We start from the raw sequence: 7580 nt of genomic DNA, 5'->3' as shown, positions 1-7580 counted from the left end.
ATCTAATGTTGAAATCGACAGAGAGCCAAGAATGGAGGAAATGGCTGTATTGTTCTGACCTGAGAATTATTTAACTCCAGTGAAACAGATTCTCAAAGGAATAAGCAAGAATTCTTAAAATGTTTAGATTTTTAAATTTTTTTACTATTTAAGAATTCGACTTTGTGGGGGCACCTGGGTGGCTCAATCGATTAAGCATCAGAATCCTGCTCAGGTCATGATCTCATGGTTTGTGGGTTCAAATCGCACCTTGGGCTCTGTGCTGACAGCTTGGAGCCTGCTTTGGATCCTCTGTCTCTGTCTCTCACAAAAATAAATAAACATAAAAAAAGAAAAAAGAATTGGACTTTGTGAATGCTTTTTATTTTATGTTTTTTTAATCCCCCAACCTGCAAAGGTTGAGAGAGCTCTGTAAGACTTTTTTAAAAATGTTTATTTATTTATTTAAAAAAATTTTTTTTAACGTTTATTTATTTTTGAGACAGAGAGAGACAGAGCATGAACAGGGGAGGGCCAGAAAGAGAGGGAGAGACAGAATCTGAAGCAGGCTCCAGGCTCTGAGCTGTCAGCACAGAGCCTGACGTGGGGCTGGAACTCACAGAGTGTGAGATCATGACCTGAGCCGAAGTCGGACGCTTAACCGACTGAGCCACCCAGGCGCCCCAAAAATGTTTACTTATTTTGAGAGAGAGAGAGAGAGAGCATGCACAAGCAGAGGAGAGGCAAAGAGAGAGAGGGAGACACAGAATCCAAATCAGACTCCAGGCTCTGAGCTGTCAGCACAGATGACAGCTATGGCCTCGAACCCACAAACAATGAGATCATGACCTGAGCCGAAGTCAGATGCTCAACCAACCAAGGGACCTAGGAGCCCCCTATGAATGCTTTTTAGAAACAATCTTTGCTCCACATTTTAAGGGATACTTTAATGACACCCTTGGACTTGGCTCACACTACCATGTAAAAAAATGTATTGGCTAGAATGTGTTATTCTTGGCAACTAAAAATAGCCTGCTGTCTGTCCTTTCCATCTCTATGTTGAAAGACTCCTTCCAGTTCTGAAAGGTGTGTGGTCATTAAAGCATGAACAAAACTGAAATGTTTGGGCCTAAGGACTTTAGCTTGAGGACTTCAGAACACATGTTTCTTATAGCTGAGATGGCGCCTTGTCCATCATGGCATTGCAAATATTAATAAATATAGAAATAAGCTTTTTGTTATCAAATAGCATACTGTTCAAAACTTAATTATAAGACTAAAGGAAGTTTTTCAAATTTGTCTCCATAGAAAATCTCAACATTAGTGATGTATTTAATGTCTATTTATATTTTTGAGCCACAACTAATTATGAATATAGGAGAATCACTTAAAAGTTGTTTTTCCTATAACAGAAACCATAAACATGGTCACTTCTTATTTCATATCTGTGAATACTGTGATTCAGATAATACAAATTTTAAAAATCTATCAGGTAATAATTATGGGGTAAATGAACAAAGCTTTATTGATAAAGGTGAGGCCTCATTTGAGTTTTGTTTCCTCTCTAAAAAGTGCTTCATTTTATGTAGTCCCAGATTTTTCTTATTCCTTTTTGTTACCTCAATAGTGTTTTATATCAATAATTAGAAGGGTAAATTATGGTATAAATTAATGAGGGAGTTGGACTACATAATTTCTAATATTTCCTCCAGGTCTAATATTCTATGTTCTATTATAAGAATATTTCATAAAGAAAGTTAGAGGTGAATAACATCATCATAGAAACATGAACTAAGTGAAACGCCTGAGGGGTAGAATCCTTTCTCAAATCCAACCAGGCAATTTCTTTTTGATGGGTTTGAATATATATTTGGAACTTCATTATTGCAGATTATAGTAACTCAAAAGAAACGAGGTCCCTAGAGAGTAAGCAGCATGCTCACAGCTACAAGTCAACTCAGTGCAGTGTTAAAATGATCAAATATGAAGAGAAAAATATTTCAATAACATTTTTAGATTTTATCTGCCTGTCTTCATTTTGGCTACTACAACAAATACTACACAGTAGGTGACTTGAACAACAAACATTCATTTCTTACAGTTCTGGAGACTGGGGAGTCCAAGATCAAGGTGCCAGCAGATCTGGTATCTGGTGAGAGCCCTCTTCCTCGTTTGCAGATGGCAGCAATATTGCCAGATCCTCACATGGCAGAGAAGAAATCATCTCTCTCATACCAGTATTGCTCCTACAAAGTGTTGAAGCTCCAACTGAATATCATAAAATCTAGCTCGCATACAAAGAGAAAATGTCAAGGAGTATGAAAATGTAGTAATTGTTACTATTTTCAAATGTCATTGATCTCCGGTTTGCTTCACTTGTCATCTCCCATTTTCTTTGCTGTGATGAATAAGACTGATCTTTAACATCCAGGAGCCCTAAGGCCAAGGTTGATGGATCAAAGATAGCTACCTGAGGTAAAATAGTCCACTGGCCTCCCTGTATCACATCATATTCTGTCTCTCTCCCCTCACTCCTACCCCTCTCAAATATTTTGATCAGACACCTAAAGCTTGAAGGTAGCTATGCTGATTAGGTCATACAAACTTGGAGGCTGTCTGCTATTTTGGGAACATGTGCATTAATGTGCTGGCTACATGAAAGAGGAAAATGGAGTAGATGGGCTAAGAGAAAGGAAGAGGAGACACCACTTGGCCCCACCGAGACAGAAAAAGGAAGAATATGGATTTCTTGGTTCCTGATAGCTTCAGTTATAGTCTGATTTCCCATGAAGCCTGACTATGTTTGATTTTGTGAGGTCTTTACTATTACATGTCCCCACCCCTTTTATTTGAATTAATTAGAGTAGATTTCTCTTCCTTACTTACAAAAAAGAAGATGAAACAACTGAGGATATACCCCCAGTGACTGCCTGTAGGGCTGGCTTGACCTGGGATAGGGAGTTAAACAGAAAGCAACACTTGGAAGGACTTCATGGACCATCTAAGGTCTTGGTTTACAAAGTTTAATATTGCTAGTTTACTGGGAACAATGGTATGAGTGCCCCGCCTGGAATTAACTAACCTGAAGTGCTTCCAAAGGCAGACTGGGTGACCCAGGGAGACTGAGGAAGCAGAGAGCACCCACCAGCTGGAGCTTACCCACCCTATCAGCTACACCATGCTAACAATATTTTCCCTTTCAGTAAACAGCAGTACTCACTGAAGGAGAGTCAGTTTTCTAAATTTAGGGATTTAACCCTAATTATCGACAGTTCTAACTTTAACGGTTACACCAGTATGTGGCCAGTTTGTCTTTGTTACGTATTATAAGGTCTAGACTAAGAAATGTGTAATTCCAAAATCGGGAAATCAAGGTCATTTTTTTGGAAAAGAAGAAAAAGCTCAAAATTATTTCAAATTGAGGAATCAAAATATGTGACAATTCTCCCTCAGATACATGGAATTAAGTGTTCTGAACACGTTAGCACATTCTGAGGTGCTTCATGCCAAATGGTTTATTAAGCTGCTTGGGTCACTGCTTAGGTGTTTTGAACCTTCCTTTCTCCCTTCCCCCCAAAATATTTTTATTGCTCTATTATCTAATAACAATAAGTTTCTGATTTTCTTTTTTTTCAGTGTTGATTTATTCTGAGAGAGAGAGACAGCGGGCGAGTGTGGCAGAGAGACAGGAAGAGAGGACCCAAAGCAGATCCACACTGACAGCAGACAGCCCACCGTGGGGCTCCAACTCACCAACCATGAGATCATGACCTGAGCTGAAGTTGGATGCTTTACTGATTAACAATCTAGTACATCTGAGAGTATTTAAAATATTATAACTACAGCTTCAAAAGACCACGGTAGTATTTGGACTGAGCAGTATTCACAGTCAATATTGCAAGCCTGAAGTAAACACACAGCATATGCTGGTTAGCACGCTCTGTGAATAAGCTATATGGTATGTAAACAAATCCAGAGCTGTATTATCATTAGAAAGTCAACATGGTTAGTCCTACCAGAAGGAGTTTGCTTATGCCTTGCAAAAAGGAAAGGGGGGAAAAAAAGAAGACATTCAGGGTTGTACTTACTTTCTCCCTACAAAACTTTGTCCCTAGTGTATTTCTTACAATGTCCAATTTCTTACTTGTGGTCCTGTTTGTTCTCTTATGCTCACTCCCAAGAGCAATCTAAATTGCACCTTGTTTTCTTCTTACAGTTTTGTGACTGTCATAATTGCTACAAGGGACTAACTGAAAGCACAGATCTGTCATATACACTGCAGAATAACATTGTTTGGATTTAATGTTGCTCAACTGTAAAAATAACTCATTAACTAAACCTGCATCCCATTTGTGCTCGTCATTTGGTATGGATTTAAGGTCATTTCCATTGCGTGAACTGATAACACAACCGAAAGCATATTTATTCGCCTGCTAACTTTTGAAAGGATTGTAGGTTACCACCATCTAAATCATGCTAGATCAATGCTGATGAAGAATCAATAAATACCTATTTCCTTAGCCTAAGTCAATTCCTTATAGCTCCATTTTTTTAGCAATTTTCTCCATTTTGTTCTGAGACATAATAATAACATTAATATATAATAGCTAACTTTTTTGAGTTTTTCTATATAACATGTTTTAATTAAATTAATCCTTACAAGAAACTTATAAAAACCTTGTAAAAACCCAAAATAGGATCACTTGTAAGAACTCTGAAATAATAGGAGAGACACTAACAGAGCAGTAGGGATTAAGCAGATAGCATCTCAAATGTCGTTGTTGTTATTTGTAAACACAGGCAAATAATCTCAATTTGGTAGGACTAACCATATTGAACTTTACAATGATTACATATCTCTGGTCTTGTTTACATCCTGTAATCTTGTAATATGAAGAAGGTTTTAGTATTTAGTACCTCCTTTCATATAGGAAAGTTACAGAGATAGGAAGGGGTAGTGCTGAGGTTCAAAACTACATAGTCTGGCTCCCAAATCCTTGCTGTAAATCACAAATTAAATGGCAGATCAAAGCAGAGTTCCCTTACAAACTGAAGGCATCAGAGCTGTGCGCATCCACACTTTCTCCTGCTGCTGCTCACCAGAGCCCATTCCCTCAGCAGGCCAGAGGTCCAGATCCTGTATTAGAGGTTCTGATTAAGGTCTTTCCTATTCCCCTTAATCCTACCTCTAGACTCTTGAGGCAGCATGATGAAGAAGGGTATCCACCAGGCTCCCTTCCCTCCTGGGACTCGTTTTCTGAAGAAGCCATTTCACATACAATTTACGGTGAAGATGGGACAGGACTAGTCTTAGCCAAAATGCTAAGATAGAGAACTTTTGGTACCTTCTCAGCCAACAAAACCCATTTGCCAGCCTCTCGATTATTTGGAACTATCCTATTTTGACACTCAGTTTCCCCACAAAGGCTGCCTTTGGGCTGCTCAGAGCCCTCACAAAGGCCCTCCACTCAGCACTGCCCTCCATCTTGGAAGTCTCATTCTTCAAACTACCTCTCTTTCTGTTGTAGAAAGTTCTAGTTATTCCTCAATATCTGTATCTTCCTTCTTCCATAATGACAGAGCTCCTGATTCCTGGCTCCCTTGCAGTTAGTTATGGCCATGTGAGTTTTGCCCAGTAGGGTAAGAACATACATTGTATGTGCAGTTTACAGGAAATGTCCTTAAAGGAAGGTGAAGTACCCTTCATTCCCCCTTTCATTTTGCTGCAAATGAAATTGGCTGCAACGCAGATTAAATTTCTAGGGTGAAGTATAGCAGATAACAAGACTGAAGGAGCCTACATCTCCTAGTCTTATTGAATGCCATGACAGATTTGGACTGACAACCTTGAGAACTAAAAAAAGACTTCTGGAATATGATGGAGAAACAAATTTCTACCTCACTTACTCTTATCTGGAGTATTTTTGTTACTTGCCGGCAACCTTAACATAACTATTCCCCTTTTTCACTACTGAGTACAAAGACTTGTGGCTTTGTTAATATAAACACAAGAGTAGCCTCTCTATACACCACAGAACTTTAGGTGCTGGTTCCTGGTTCAGCCAGCGAATACTAAAAGGATTTGGAAAAATCCTTTCTTGAGATAAAAACTCAGCATGCAAGCCTACTGACATGCATAATACTATTTTGCTTTTAGAAGTTGAATATCATGTAGCTTTTTCTTTTGTGTCCTCTCCATCTCAAATCCTAATTTCCCAGTTCTGCCAGCTAGATCCACACTTCTGCCAACTAGAGCAAAGACTGCATTCTAAGGAAAGCAAAAGAGAAGGGCACTGTAAATGGTTTTCAAAGTGTTATCCCTTTTAAGTTACTTGAAGGAAAAGAGTTAAGTCTTGTTCCTTTGCATTCCTCACGCCATATTTCCCATCCACATAGCCACCAAAGTTCATCTTTTAAAAATGACATAGGGCACCTGGGTGGCTCAGTTGGTTAATTGTCCCACTCTTAATTTCAGCTCAGGTCATGATCTCACAGTCCTGAGACAGAGCCCCGAGAAGAGCTCCACACTGAGCATGGAGTCTGCTTGGGATTCTCTCTCCCCCTGTCCCTCCCTTGCTCATGCACACAGTGCGCTCTCTCAAAATAAGTAAATAAACTTTTTTTTTTTTTTTAAATGACAGACAAGCTCATAGAGACAGAAAGTAGATTTGAGATTATCAGGGCTGGGAGGAGGGTGGAACAGGAAGGGGAGTTATGGTTTAATGGTTCCAGAGTTCCTCTTTACAGTAGTAGATAAATTTTGGAAATAGCAGTGATGGTTATACAACATTGTGAATGTAATTAATGTCACTGAATTGTACACTTAAAAATAGCTAAAATGGGTGGGGGGGGAGTGCCTGGGTGGCTCAGTTGGTTAAGCATCCAACTATAGCTCAGGTCATGATCTCACAATTCTTGAGTTTGAGCCCCACATTGGGCTCTGTGCTGATAGCTCAGAGCCTGGAGCCTGCTTCAGATTCTGTGTCTCCCTCTCTCTCTGCTCCCCCCACCACTCGCATCCTGTCTTTCTCTCTCTCTCAAAAATAAATAAACATTTTAGAAAATAGCTAAAATGGTATATTTTATGTTATATATATTTTACCACAGTGAAAATAAATAAAGTGCCAGAAAAAAATGTCTATTAAGGGAATAAAGAGAATGATGCCCACCCTTAAGCCTTATAATAATCTGCCTCTTCCCATACTTACTTCTTTTTATTCTATTTTCTAATTTTTATGTATACTTCTGGAGGTTAAGGAATGTAAGACACACTGCCATGGTAACCAGCATATTTTGTTTGCTTACCTGAATAATTGTAAATAAAATCACTTCTCTTGGTACATGGTTTTATCTGTATTCAATGATGTGGACACAAGGAGAAGTAACTTTTTTATTAATTTAAATTTTAGTTAGTCAAGATACATTGCAATATTGGTTTCAGGAGCAGAATTCAGTGATTCATCACTTACATACGACATAAGTGCCCTCCTTAAGGAGAAGTGACTTCTTAGTAGCCCATACCAAGGTTCCGTTTACAGAGAGAGACTTTGAGCAGAACTCTAAGGTGAAAGAGAGAGAACCAGAGATTGGGACCAACACCA

This window comes from Lynx rufus, unplaced genomic scaffold, assembly GCF_022079265.1.
Source record: "Lynx rufus isolate CCGP_SWC_20201006 ecotype Redwood Valley unplaced genomic scaffold, mLynRuf1.p SCAF_2, whole genome shotgun sequence".
Classification (NCBI taxonomy): Eukaryota; Metazoa; Chordata; class Mammalia; order Carnivora; family Felidae; genus Lynx; species Lynx rufus.
Note: the sequence above shows the minus strand (reverse complement) of the source record.